Genomic DNA, 14,186 nt, shown 5'->3' with positions numbered 1-14,186 from the left:
GGAGTCCGGCAGCTCCCGGCTCCGCACACCCGACGGGGCGGGACGGGGGCGCCCCGACCCTACATCGCTCCTGGCTCCTTCCCTCCCCTCCCTTCCGTGTCCCCTCTTCGGGGGGCTGCACGGAGGCAGCGGGCAGGAGCCGGGCCCGGTTCCTCCCGGTGCCTCCGCCAGGTGGTGCCGTCGCTCCGCGCCGCGGGGCGGCCCCGACGGGGCGGCCGGGCCGGGGGTGGCCGCGCCGCCCGCCCCGACGCCGCTCCCCGGCTCTGGCCGAGGCCGTGCCCAGGGTCCTCGCCTTGCTCCTACGGCCCCTACCCACGGGGGGATGGCGACAAAGGCTGGCTTGGGGGCGTCTAAGTGTGAGCAAGCTGCTAGAAGCAGCAGTGGGCTGCCTTCTGCTCGCTGCTTTTTTTTGTTGCCTGGAGTATTGAGGGGTGAAATCATACAAGAAAGGCTCTTTCTTTCCATTTGTTCCCCTGTCCAGTTGGCATCACTGTGAGCAGTGACACGAAGGCAGGTACAGCTGTCCTTGGCCTCCCACTGAATTCTGCAAATGGTCCCTGCCTTCGGCCTCGGGCCTGGCGTGCTCTGTAATTCTTAGGAACCGAGATCTAATTAAAGTGAGACAGTGCTGTCAGGGGACTGCCTAATTGTCTTTGCCAAATGACCTTGTGGGGATCTTGGCTCGGCTCCCAGCACAAAGGTGTTGTCAGCGCAAAATCCTGTACGGTTCGGGGGAATTGACTGAAGACTTTTGGGAAATAATTCCTCAGGCTGGGAAATAATGAGCTGGGGGAGCTGGTGTGATGCTTCCTGTCCTGCTGCCCTCGGCCCAGGTGATGTCAGGGCACGGGGACGCTTTTGTGGTGGCTTTAAAAGAGAAATTGTGCTCAGTGGGGATCAGTCGGGGTGAATACCAACAGGTGTCTGTGGTACTTCCCCCTGCTCCCTTTAGTGCTAAATACACGCACTACCACACCACATCAGCAGGGAGGGAAGGTGGTTTGGCCATTAAAAGACTCAAAAAGTGCCTGAGACCCCTGGGTGCTGGAGCCAGCCCTGGGATCACGCTCAGCTCCCCGTCAGCAGCCAGGGCTCAGCCCCAGGTTGATGGTCACAGCACTGTGGAGGACCCAGGCAGCATCACCACTCGCCCCCACAGAGTCCCCCGGCCTTGGGGCAGTTTTAGGGGCAGGATCTAGTCTGGTCCCTGGGCAGCAGGGAGAGCTGGCCTCCACGAGAGGGAGCGTTTGCAGGGATTTTCATCACAGCTACATCTATAGACACGTGTGCGTATATATATGTATTTATTTTCCTTTCCCAGTTGTTATTTGCAAGCAGGGACTCGTCCCTGTGGGCAGCTCAGGTGGCTGGAGCCCCTTGCCTGAATGAAGCCCCCTGTTTCTGTTTTCCAGTGGTGGGGGAGAACTGGGTCAAAACCTCATCTTTTCTGAAAAAAATGTCGTGCTGCTGTGTGTGGCTTGTTGGTGACGCTGTGGGAAGCCCTGCTCCTTCCCATGGTGGGTGGCAGGGTCCTGTCCCCGTATCCCATCACGGGGACATCTTCCTCCTCCTGACCCATTTGTCAAACTGGGGAGGAAGTCTCTCTTACTGGGCTGACTGGTCCCCCATTTTGGGGCTCTACCCATGCCTGTAATGCCCCCCCAGCAAGAGGAAGGGCTGGCTGAGATCTTCCAAACGACTGCCTTGAAAGATGTGGCCCAAAGTCCCCTTCCTGTGGGTGCAGGATCAGGCCCTGCTTGGCTGCGTGGTTTGCAAGGAAGATGCACAAAGGGCCTGAGCCTCCCTGGGGACCTCCCCTCCCCATCCCTGGAGCCTCCCAGCCTGCCCTATCTGCAAATTGCAGAGCAGATTATCAGCAAGCACTGCTGAGATTAGAGCCCCGTATTTCTGTCTGCTTCCCCCAGAGCCAGGGAGGCCCAAGCTGAGGCTGGAGCAGACTCTTTGGCACCACAGGGCTGAGTGCTGGGGTAACCTTGTCCTTTTCTGGGAGCTCCTCGAGGAGGGTTCAGACAATTTTCAATTAAGGAAGAGGAAAAAAAAAAAAAAAAAGGAAGGAACACACCACAACAACAGCTGAGTCCATCAGGGCTGTGGGAGGGATGTGAGGCGCATCCATGGGATGCTCTGGGCTGAGCCCCACGGGCAGGCAGCGAGGTGCTGCTGGGGTCTGACCAGGGTGCTGTAAATCCTCAGTCTGGGACTGAGTGCAAAGCCCAGAAATGGTGGATTTGTTGTTCCTTTTGTGAGGTGGGATGCAGAAAAGCCATGAGCTGCTTTGCGTGTGCCCAGCAGAGTGTGTGTGGGCGCAGCTTTGGCAGAGCCCAGCATGGCACAGGGAGTGATGCTTGGCTCATCAGGGGAGATTTTCCTGAGGGTGTGCTGGGCGTTTATGTTAAGAGGAATAGTGAAGATGTAGCTCTGCAGCCTGGGTTCTCCTGGGCAGAATACACGCTGGGTTCTCTGAGCAAATGTCAGGCTTTGGGGGTGTGCAGATGAGCAGCAGCTTTGCAGGGCCAGCCTGGTGCTGTGGGCTGGTGGGAGCGGGGAGCCCTGATGAGCCCTAATGGCTTAACGGGCTTAGCATGGGGTTGTTCTTCTAAACAATCACGTGCATTAGTGCAAATCTCATTAGATCCCTGTCTCCTGTGCTCCTAATGCCAGAGGGAACCGTCACTGGGTGGGAGTGCAAGGAAGGGCCTGGGGGCGAGGGGGCTCCAGGAAGCTCCTAGCTCCTCCTGGCTGCTCTTGGAGCTGTGCCCATTACACCTAACAGGAGGAGGAACCCAGATCGAAGGGGTAAAAAGCCATTTGAGGTCCTAGGCTGCCTTAAACTTGGTTAAAAGCATTGCTCACCCTGTTAGCAGGGAGTCACCTCACATTGCCCACAGGTGCCCTCGTGCCTGCTGCCCTCCCCTCATCCCCCAGCCTGTTTCTGGGGCTGCCACCGGATTCAGCAGGGAGTTGGGAAGAAAAGGTGGTGAGAGGGTGGGAGAGGCTGTGCTCAGGGCCCAGATAAACCTTAGGTTTAGTCTGGAACATTTTGGAAAGGGAATTTTCTCCTGTTTGTATTGCGGTGCTGGCAGCAATGACCCCTGGCACCTCGCGGTTCCCCTGAATCACACCAGAAATTGCTGCAGGACCTCCCCTCGGTGCAGGTGTGCAGCTGCTGCCGGCACCAAGCAGAGCTCTGCGAGCACTTGGAGCACAGCCTGGCTCGGGCAGGAAGCACCCCAGCATCTTGATCAACCAAGGCTGTTTTTTTCCATCTCTGCTGCAGCCTCACCTCTGAGCTGGGAGCCGCCAAGGACTGGGGCAGGCAGTGGAGCTTGAGAAAGGCACTCCCCGGGGAGCCGGGTTTCTGGTGGAGCAGCCCGGGAGAAGCGAGCCTGAGAACAGCAGGCTTGGCCCTGCAGTCACCCGTTAGATGCGTTTCCGGCTGCTTTTCATCTCGCTCCGAGTTTAAAAGCCATCTCTTCCAGCACCGATGCTGCCGCCAGCCCCGGCACGGCTTCAAAGCGGGGCTGTCTCGGGGGGAAGAGGCGCCGGCAGGACGGGGAGGCTGCGGCCCCCCAGCCCCTGGGACAGAGTCCTGGGGCACAGTGGGTGCTGGCAGCACCCGGTCCCTGCACCCCCACCATGTGCCAGCCTGGTGTGGCACCGTGGTGTCCCATGGAGAGCTGTGGGCTGCCCCCGGGGGCATGCTGAAGACTCATCCTGCTGTCCCTGGGGTGGCTGCAGGCTCTGCTGGTGCTGCTCCTTCTGTACACCCCTCTTGTTCCCTCCCCTGGCTCAGCCCTGGTAGCGTCTGAGCCTGGTCTGGTGACCTCTGGAGTTTTACATCTGCTTTTTACATTCACACCTACGTTTCTTCTTCTCCCCAGCAGTGCTCTGTGACGTGGCTGGGGCACCAGGAGCAGTTGGTGACACCCTCTGCCACGTACCCGATGCAGGGGGATGTGGGGATATTGCTCAGCGTGTCTGTGGGGTTAGGAATGTAAACCAGCTGGCAATGAGGGGATGGCAGGAGCTGTGATGGGGTGGGTGCTGGCGTGGTTCTGCACCTCCCAGCCTGGGTGATGCCTCTTTGGTCCCCTCTGTCACAAGGGGGACACCTCCTGGGTGGACTCCCGCAGCAAGCCAAGGCTCAGGATCTGAACTCCATGTTTTAGCTTGAAGGCAAGACCTGAATCGAGCTGCTGGCAATTCCGGCGGATTTAACGGAAAGACTCGTGGAGTCAGCGGTTGTATTTTCTCTTCCTTTTTGGCTCTTTCTCAAGGAAGAAATACCAGATACGTGGCGCGCTTATGGCATGAGCGGTGTCTGCCCTGTGGGGATGATCTCCCCCAAAACCAAAAATCTGGGGGGGAAAGGGGTATCACCTGCCCAAGCTGACAGGCTGGGCAGCACGGCGAGCGATGCCCACGCACAAGAGCTGCCTGCTTGAGGATGCTGTGCTGTTTTTTCCCCTCCTGAAGAGGTGGAGGAACACTCGGAGGATGAGCAGCAAACCTCGGGCCAAAGCTTGCTGCCCAGACTTCTTCCTGGCCTCAATGCGTCTGCTGAGCACTCGGGTGTGATGCTCTGGTTTTTCCAAGAGCTCCTGCTTCAGCAAATCTGTCAGGAGGAGAGCGCTCGCTGCCCGGTGACAAAACGCATTCTTGAGATGGAAAAAGCTCTTTTCAAGGAAAACATGACATTTCAATGGAAAAGTAACTTTGCATGCTGTTTCTAATTTTAAAGCTCTGCCTTGGAATGCTCCCATGGACTTTGAAATCAGAGCTGGCCCTTATGCTTTCCAGGTTTTATCCACCTTTCCCATATAATTTCAAATTGCTCCCTCTGTTAACGAGACAATATTAATTCTGCCTTGGTGGATTTTGCATAGATTGCTTCCAAAGCACAGCTTTCCTTATCCCATCCCTTACTTTTTTCCAGCTCTCACTATAAATACATTGATGCCCCAACCCAGGAAGTGCACAAAGCCCTGTACCTGGCTGATGCCTCCCGGACAGATGGATGGATGGATCCTCTTCCCAGTCTTGCTGCTTGCTGAGATTAATTCTTACAGACACATGCTTCAAATTGGCTCGTTTATGAAGCATTTCATCTCTGTTAAGCATGCCCGCACTAATTTCCCCTGTTAATCTGACCTGTGTCATGGGGGAGAAATGCAGGTGGTTTTTTTCCCCCAATATTTCAAGTGATCCCAATCCGTCCCTGCTTTGCTGTGCTTGCTCAGAGCCTGGGAGCCGAGCTGGGGCTGCGCCAGGCGCTGCAGCGGGACGGAGCCAGCAGAGGGAAGGCGAGAGCGAGGGATGCAGCTTCCCTGCTCTGCAGTCATCAGGAGAGGGAAAAATGGCCACTGGATGCCTGCTATTATTTTTTTCTAAATAACTGCGATCTAATCAAGCTAACGAGAAATGCAGCCTGTAGCCGTCTGCCTGATAGCAATGTCAGGAAGCAGCTGATGCTACAGGTGTCTTTTCATCCACAAACCTGGCTGTGGTGCTCCCACCAGCTGGCAGCTGCATTTCTCACCCAGTGCCCGGTGTTATTGCAACCACAGCCCCTCCGGTGCTGATGCCACTGCCTGCTCCTGGCCCTCACCCACCTTGATGTGTGAGCAGATGCAGCATTAAACCATTGCACTGACAGCTGAACCGTCCTGGCTTGCACAGAGCATCCCTGCTGTCCCCTGTGCCACGCTGTGTTTGGCTGTGGGGATGTGGAAATTTCAGGGCTGAGAGCCACCAGCAATGTCCTGCAGTGCTCAGCTCCCACTGGTGTCACCATTATGGGACACAGGAGTGATGACAGGGCCTGGCCCCAGGTGATGGGGTGGTGGCAGAGTGTGCAGTGCCCTGGGCAGTTCTCTCCTGGCCCAGCTTCTGAGTGCCCGGAGCGGCTCCAGGGATGTTCAGGAATATATTTAGGAATATTTACTCTGGAAGATGGGATCATGGTGCTGCTCCAAGCTGTCCTTTTAGGTGAAGCGCAAACAGGTTCGTTTAAACAAGGTCATCCCTTTAACAGGTTTAAGTGGGTTTCACTGTAAAATAAATTTATTTCAACAAAACCTTTTTTGATAAATTAAACCAGCCCGACTCTGTATATAATTTCTATAAACAATCTTCTCCAATGTTTACCTAACCTGGGCACACAGAAACTCTTACACATTAAATATTAGATGAAAAGGAGCTATGAAAGCTTTACATACTTTTTTTTTTTTTTTTTTTCTTTTAAAGCAAGAAAACCAGCACGCCATGGGAAAATACTGTGCTGCTTTTGAGCTAGGGTTTTGCAGGCTCCTGCTGAAGTAGGAGGGCAGCAGCCCCATCCGTGCTGGTGTGTTAGGGGTTGGTTCCTGGGGATGTGGCTTTGAGCAGAGCTGTAGCAGGAGGCTGGGTGGGCTTTGGGTGCATGGTGCTGTGTGCCAGCACCCATCCACTTGCATGTCTGGGTGCTCAGAGGCTGGTGTCACAGCGGTTCATTTCCTTCTGTAGGGTTTTGTGGGGTCCTTCCAAGCCCAGGAGCCTCTTCCTGCCTTCACCAGCCTCTTTTTATTTTTTTTATTTTTTTTTCCTGTGGATTATTGATGGAGGAGCATCTCTGTGTCCTGGGGAGGGGAGAGCAGAGAAGTGCGTGTGAGGGGAGCGGTGGGGTATTTTGGGCTGTGCTGGTTTACACACTGAGTAATTTGGATGCTTTCCTTTGATCGCCCTGATACTGAGCGCTGCTGGGAAAGATGTGCACGATTTTAATGGGGACAAACTGTCCAGCTCATAAAAGATAGCCATGGTGTGTGAAATATCTTTTGCCTGTGACAAGACTAACATTTTCCTGATAGGGAACATTGAGCCCTTGCTATTTGGATGGGTGAATTTGGGTGAATTTTTGCTCTTTGCCTCCAGGCAGCAGGAAGGTATGTGCGGGTCAGGTCTGCTCCTGCAGACAGCCCCAGCTGGGACAAAGCAGCTCTGTTCCTGAGGGCAGATAATTCACCTACTCCGCTCCTTTCTGGGCTGGGTTCTTGGACTTGTAGGATAAAAAGGTTGTCCTGAAGCAAGGCCTCAGGCAGCAGGTTGGCTGGGAAGAGCTCACTGGGGTGGGATGGGGTGACCCCAGGGTGCGTGCCCCTTGCTGGCTGTCCCTGCTGCAGCTCCCCACGTGTGTGTATGTGATGGGCATCTTGTTGGTGCCACAGAAACAGGACTGAGAGCCTGGAAATGATGCGAAAATGAACCCAGAGCAGCTCCCCACTGCAGTGCCTGCCCCCAAACCAAGACCTCACCAAACCAAGTCCTGCTGGTACATGAAAATAAAGGGCAGGGCTTGGCAATTAAGATACAGCTTAACAGGGTAGGATGGAGGATGGCAGAAATGTTTCTGCTGAATAATTCTGTACTTAGGCTTGCCCTCACAGCGCACATCCCACCCAGCTGTTCCCATCCTTTTCTGGAGCCTGCAAAGCCAGTGAGTGATTTCATCATGATTTAAATTATTCAGTAGAGTGTGGACTAGATCTGGCTCCTCTAAGGCTGCTGGGGTGTTGGTGTCATTGTGCTGGGGACGCAGCTGGGGCTTGCGTGGGCTCAAAGTGGCTTTTGTGAAGTGTTTGATGCGAGCGTGTTGAAACCCTTCCTCCTGCGGGCAGGGCGCATGTGCAGCCACCTCAGATGTGTCCACAGAGCTTTGGGGATACTGGGATCTGCCTGAAATGTGTGTTGAAAACCAGCTCATCCTCCAAATAGAACCTCCAAATTTCTAGCATCTCCACAATGTGCTTGGAAACAATTTATTCTTACCACTTTTGGTGTTTCCCTGATGCTTTTCAGCATTATTTTTAATGACAGTGCGTTACCAGAGATCGCTTTTGGTGGATAATGCAGCATTTATGGAGAAACCAACAGCTCAATCTGGTTATCATTGAAGCTGCTTATAAAATATACATAGCAATCAAGATACTGACCATGGCAGTAAATTGAAAATATATTGAAAACATAAAGCATTTTTTCAATTTATTAGTAATATAAAAAATATTTGGGCATTTTTTACCCCACCTTCTTAGAAAGAAAGATAGAGAAGCTGTTGTAAGGAAATCTGCAGTCGTGTTGCTCCAAATTTTGGCAGGGTGCAGCGGGTGAGATGTGTTTTGTGGGATTTTGGATGGCAAACAGGCTGCTGCAGGCACGCCAAACCAGAATCTGGTGCTGGGGGCCCTGGTCCCTGGGGATCCCAAGCCCACGGAGCCCAGCAAAGGGTCCCCAGGAGCAGGGATGGGGAAAGGCCCTGGGAAGCTGTAGGGGTGCTGGTGGCTCTGCAGCAATGATGGGATGGAGAAGTGGGTGCTTTGCCCTGCTCTCTGCAGTGTCTACTGCTGGCCCCGGGCAGGGGGTAACCATAGCCACTGCTGGCTAAGTGTAAAAATGTTAATGGGGCTGCCGCGGGTCTCCCTAAAATGGGGATTTACGGTGGTAGTCAGAGCTAATGTTTCGGATCAGTGCAACATCCCTTCTCAGAATGAAAAAGTAAATGAAACGGACTGTCATAAGGGGGGTATGTAACCAAATCAATCACAGTTATGGCGTTTAATCAAAACTTGCTTCAGGTAAATTTATTCCATATGACAGCTGCGGGATGCGCACCTAGCTGGAGCTGGGCAGGGTCTGGCTGCTGACTGAGAGGAGGGTTCAGCCCACGAAATTTGGTATCCGTGTGCTTATGATGCTGTGCGTACCCAGGGAAGTGATTGCAGGGGCGTTCCCATGGATAAATACTTGTTTAGTGAGGAGCACCACTCATGCTCCCTCTGCTGTGCCCCGGTGGCTCACAGCAAGCTGCACTTAGAGGGCGAGGTGTGCTGCGTGCTGGCCTGGTGGCAGGTGGGTGCCAGGGGGCAAAACCTGTAAAAATACCCCAAAAGCAGCTGGGACCTGCCCCTGCCCAGCATGGCAGGGCTGCCACCAGCCCTGGCTGCAGGTGGCTGTGCCCTTGGCCAGGGTGGCTGTGGGATGAGGGGTGCTGCGGTCCCATCCTGGAAGGAGGATCCCATCGCCCCGACCTTTCTTCTCCTCCTGGAAATTGAATATTGGAATTCTTCCTAGCTGCATGTATAATGCGCTACATTAATCTTCCCTTAAAACGTGCTCCTGCCACAAAGCCCCTCTGTATTGATCCAACAAAGACAATTATATATTATGGGGGGAGGGCGAAACAGCTGAAATATTTGAGATTGGCCCTTCAGCTGGATTTATGACGTGTCTGAGCTGTGGTGTCTGCCTATTTTTTATTCTAAGCCTCCATGACAGGGGTCATGTCTTCCTCCATATACTGTACGGTGCTGCACACCCCGATGGGGCTATATGAAACGCTCGGGCTGATTAATCGCCCTGTATAAATTAAATAATGCACCTCTGTGTTTGGAGGCATGGACGTCCGTGGTACCTACACCCATGCAGCTGAAGCAGTGATGTTTGATGCCACCAGGATGAGGTCCCTGCACTGGGTGTCCCCAGAGGTGATGCAGGGCACGAGCCTGGGGCTCGCTGGGTGCCCAGCACTGCTGCTCAGGGCACGGGGCTGCTGCTGGATCGCTCTTTCCCCATCTGTACCGCAAAACCAGCATGCAAAGCAGACAAGGTAACAGGGCCTGTGAGCCTGACTGTACAGGGAATGAGAAAATAATGAATTACCTGGAGTGGCCGTTTGTAAACGTGCATGAGATTAATGAGCAAAGTCTTCTCCATAACACAGGAGGCATGAAATCAATCCTGCACCCGGAGAATAATGAGGGAATCAATAGGATTATGAGGTTAAGGCCGGAGTAAACCTGAATGACAGCTGCAAAATAAATTTTATTTGGAGGACGTGGCTGGGGTTAAATGAAACATAATAAATAATGTAAAGCATTTAAGGGGTGGGGAAATGGTCCAGAGATGTAAGGAAGAACAGAAGGCCCCACAGTCGCTAAATCTGTCCAGTTTATATTCACCACGTGTTTTTGCAGGCGTGTGACAAACACCATGCCTGCCACTTGGCTGGTGGCACCGTGGGGCTGTCCCTTGCCCTTGGCTGCCTGGGATGGGGACAGGATGGGGACATGGAGGCAGGACAGCGATGTGATCATGGGAGCGTGAGGCAGACCAGGAGGCAGCACCTCGCTGCTGTGGGTTTGTGGTGTGGCCCTTTCCACATGGCCCCTGTGTCCTCCTCAATTTGGGACATGGCTTCTCTCACTCCAAGAACTCGGTGACTTTCAGTGCCTTGGTGGAAACCGAGCTGCTGAGAAGCTGGCCATGATCCCAGACCTGCCCGATGCCTGGGGTGGCAGTGAATTTCCAGATCTGGTTGACTTCTGTCCCTGCTCCTCTCTGACGGGCTCTCTTCTGGTGCTTTCTCTGTTGAGACCTCAGCGGCACCTCAGAAACCTTCATCCTCACTGAGGGTGAGGGAAACCAGGTGGGGACGTGGCAGCGGTGGGCTGTGAAGTGTGCTTGTGCCCTTGGTGGAGCTGGCCGTGTTGCAGCCGACCTTGGAGGTGAGCAGGGTCCCACTGGGGCTTAGATTCCTCTCCACGTGGCCTCCCAAGACCAAGGAGCCACTTGGAGCCTCCTCTGCCTCCCCCAGCCACTTTGGAGGAGCAGCTCTGAGCCAGGCTGGGAGAGCAGAGCTTTTCCTCTTGAATCTCAGCATAAAAGGCCTCATTTCCTTCTAGGGCCAGTTCACAAGGGACCCCACAGGTCCCTGCAGGTGCTGCTGGCTCTGGTTGTCACTCTGCAGTGAGAACACTTGCCTGGTCACCACAGGACCAGGACACCACATGTGGCTGAGCCCTGACTCCAGCCACGGTGTGTGCCTGGCAGAGCCATGCTGGCTGCCTGGTGGTAGGGAGCAGAAATAGGGTGTTGTGAAGAGAATGGCTTCAGTTTATCCATGGGCTGGTCCCTGTCTTCTCCTGGGGGTGTCACATCCCCAGTGGGCTCCGCTGGGGAGCTGCCTTCCCGTCTGTCCTGGGCCACAGGGCACCAGTGCAGAGCTGTGCAGGGCAGCATGGTGTGATCGAGCCCGGCCTTTTGGCCTGTTGTGAGTAAACCCCACGGGATATTGCTATATTTTGGGCTGCAGCTGTCCCTGCTGCATTCGCTACAGGCTGTGGTGGCCGGCAGGAGGCTGGCATCCATCCCCCTCCTGAGCTCCTCTTCGCATCTTAGGGCAGAGCATCCCTGGGTGCCAGACGTACCAGGGCAGCTGGGACTCACCTGGGTGCAATCATCATTAACCTGGGGGTGCAGATCTGTCAGGTTATGTTTTAAGAGGTGCAGCCTCAGTCTGTCTGTTCCCAGGGATGGGTCAGAAGCTGCTGCTCCCACCCCAAAGCCACCAGGCTGCAGCCACATGGCTGTTTCAGCTGGGGTGCCCCCAGCAGCGCTCCGTCCTGCGGCTGCGCACCGAGGGAGGGTGCAGGGGTCCTGCAGCCCCACCTGCCTCCCACATGAGACCTCTCCACCACAGGATGCAGGAAGATGCCTTTATAAGTTTCCTTTTAATGGCTCCTGTAAATCTTCTTTTATGCTAAGGCTAAAGACATATTTATTATTGTCATAAAGGAGGGGGAACCGGTGCGTTTGTGAGGACTGGGGACCTGGGGCTTTGTGTGCCCGGCACAGGTTTTGCTCCAGCACCTTCCTTGCCAAGGGAAGCTGTGGCTCTCCACCACACTTGGAGGCTGTTTTTGCAGTGTGCTTTTTAAATTATTATTTATTTAATATTTTCTGAAATATTGCACTGGCTACCTCTGTCCCAAATCCCAGCCCCAAGGTCAGTGTGGAAGTGGCCCTGCACCTGCAGTCAGCCCCGTGCCGCGCTGCCAGCCGAGGTTTGGGCCCTTCTTTTCCTTTTTTACTTATTATGAAGCTGTTTTGAAGAGCACGGCCTGGAATGGGAGTTTCATACAGTAAACAGAAAAGCTGCTCTGAAGTTATTTATTGGTGCTGTTTTCCAGCACGTGGACTCGTATTGATTTATTTTGCAGCGTCTCTAGAGGCTTCTTCAAGGTTAAAATGTAGACATCGCATGTTAGGCTGGACTAAATACTGGCAGGAAAATGCATCTGGCTCTTTTAATTGGAAAAACATACTCCTTTTATCGCCCCGAGGCCAAGCTGTGCAGCGTGGGGGGACGCACAAGGAGTGAGGTGCTGCAATGGGGTCCAGGGAGGGTTTGGGGGACCCTGCACACAGCTCTGGGCTCCCTAAAAAGCACTGACCATCCCCTTGGGGTGTTTTCCAGCCCGGTGATGGCATTTGGCTGCTTGTGCCCATTTCTTTGGCAGGTTGAGGGACTCAGCCCAGGCCGTGGCAGGAGGTGGTGTCTGAGGTTGGACAGGGTGGGTGCTGCTGCCCCCTTCTCCTGCTCCCCTTTCCCCGTTGCTCCCGATGCGGCTGGAGGGGAGGTGGGGAGCCGCGCCGGGAAGGTGCGGGCTGAGGTTTAGAAATCATGATGTGTGAATTGAAATGGGAAGCAATGGATCTCGGGAATCACCGCAACTGCTACAAGGTGTTCCTGAAGCTGTCAGCAAGCCATCTGCCTGCTCGCCGGGGGTGAACGCCGCGCCACGGCCACTGCCCACGGAGGGATGGGGAGCGGAGGAGCCCCGGCAGCAGTGGGGTCCCGTGGTGGGGCCAGGGGGTCCCTGCTGGGGCTGCAGCACAGTTCTGGGTGGAAATGGGAGGAAAACGGCTCTTCGGAGGGAGCCGTGCCGCCTCCCTCGTGGTGGGGCTCTGGAGCGAAGCCCTGGCCGCGGCGCTCGCTCCTCGTAACTCATCCCAGGGCTGCGGCGGTGGGGAAGCGGGCGGGCGACTGCGCGAGGGCCGCCGCCGGCCCCAGCACGCGATTTATGGCTCAGGGGGAAAAAATGCAGCCGGTCTGAGAGCAGAGCAGCGTGCGGGAGGAGCACGCCCAGGGTCAGCCTGCTTCCCGTTTTCCCCCTCCTGCAGCGTGTCACTCGAGCATTTCCTCTGCCTGTGGTGCTCCCCAGCTGCAAGGTGGATGCAGCAGGGAAGGCGAGGAGTGGGCACGCAGCAGGCACAAAGTCTGCCCTGCTCCCATCCTGCCACATGTCCTGGCTCCTGGCACCGCTGGGGAGCTGAAGTTGAACTGGCAGAAAGCTGGGTGACCTGGGGGCAGGCGGTGGTGGCCTGGTGGTGGGTGGCACAGGAGGGACACAGGGCTGGGGTGCAGACATTGTGCTCCCTGCAGGTTTGGGGTGCAGCCCCTGTTGGTGCCCCCAGCCCTGCAGCTGCTGCATGGTGTTAATGATGCTGTTTGTCATGCTGTGCCTCAGTTTCCCCACTGCAAAGGGGACAGTGACACTGCTCAGTACCACTAGGGCTGCGTACTGAATTTTGGCAAGTTCTGGGGCTGCTTGAACTGGAGAAAAATTGAGAAAGAACAAAATCTTTTATAAATCTGTGTGCCACGGTACCTCTGAGCCTGCTGCAGGGTACATTTTGTTTTCAGGGCTGAGCCCCCTTGCCGAGGGTGCCGTGTCAGCCCCGAGCTCCCTGCAGTGCCAGCCAGCACTTGCAGCCCTCCCTTTCACTCACAATTCAAAATAAATACGGGGAGCGCACATGACCTCCAGTGTATAGTCTAAAGCTTTTAAAACTCTGCTCTAATTCTTTTAACTTCCCACACATCTATTCTCTGCACCAGCCTCCTCATTTCTCTTTCTCTTCCGTAAACTTATACCCTTTCTAAAGTGCCCGGAGAAGACGCCATAGATGAAATGTTGCTTTAGCTTAATTTCCTATTCCTAACATATGCTTTAATTAATGTCATTTTCTTTGATTCGCTGCCAGCATGCCAGTGCAGCACTTCCTTCGTTTCCCAACCTTTACCGTAACCTTGTGGGAATGAGTATCGGGTGTTCACGGCTGATTTCATCTGTTTCAGAGCATTTATCTGAGCCTCGTGGTGTCTGCAGCAGCCATCCACAGCACCGGCACGGCGTCCAAACTGCAGCGTCCCCCACCGCTGGAGGGCTGAGCAAAGGCTGCAGGGAAGGGGCCGTGCACACAGAGTATTCATGGAGGTTTCTGACATTTTCTACAGAGGGAGCTTCAACGCAGGATGGCAAACCAGGGGAAATGGGTAAGGGACCCCA

The 14,186-nt window shown here is 54.8% G+C and overlaps 1 protein-coding gene and 2 long non-coding RNA genes across 3 annotated transcripts in view; 2 read left to right on the top strand and 1 right to left on the bottom strand.

Annotated features, from left to right (window-relative positions):
• The first annotated feature begins 2,282 nt into the window (after positions 1–2,282).
• LOC311421592 lies at positions 2,283–4,565 on the top strand. The gene is made up of 2 exons (XR_014684917.1): positions 2,283–2,817; positions 3,105–4,565. It is a non-coding gene; the product is annotated as an uncharacterized lncRNA (long non-coding RNA).
• On the bottom strand, positions 3,463–5,378 carry LOC311421591. The gene is made up of 2 exons (XR_014684916.1): positions 5,013–5,378; positions 3,463–4,697 (listed from the first exon to the last, which is right to left on the bottom strand). It is a non-coding gene; the product is annotated as an uncharacterized lncRNA (long non-coding RNA).
• Positions 5,379–13,705: 8,327 nt separating this feature from the next.
• TBX4 (T-box transcription factor 4) overlaps positions 13,706–14,186 on the top strand; it is a 40,855-nt gene continuing 40,374 nt past the window's right edge. Inside the window, exon 1 of the mRNA XM_084493475.1 lies at positions 13,706–14,173. The gene's annotated coding sequence lies outside the window, so the exon portion shown is untranslated. The remainder of the gene's footprint in view (positions 14,174–14,186) is intronic.

This window comes from Aythya ferina (genome assembly GCF_964211825.1).
Source record: "Aythya ferina genome assembly, chromosome: 19".
NCBI lineage: Eukaryota > Metazoa > Chordata > Aves > Anseriformes > Anatidae > Aythya > Aythya ferina.
Note: the sequence above shows the minus strand (reverse complement) of the source record. Positions and strands in the feature narration are given on the sequence as shown.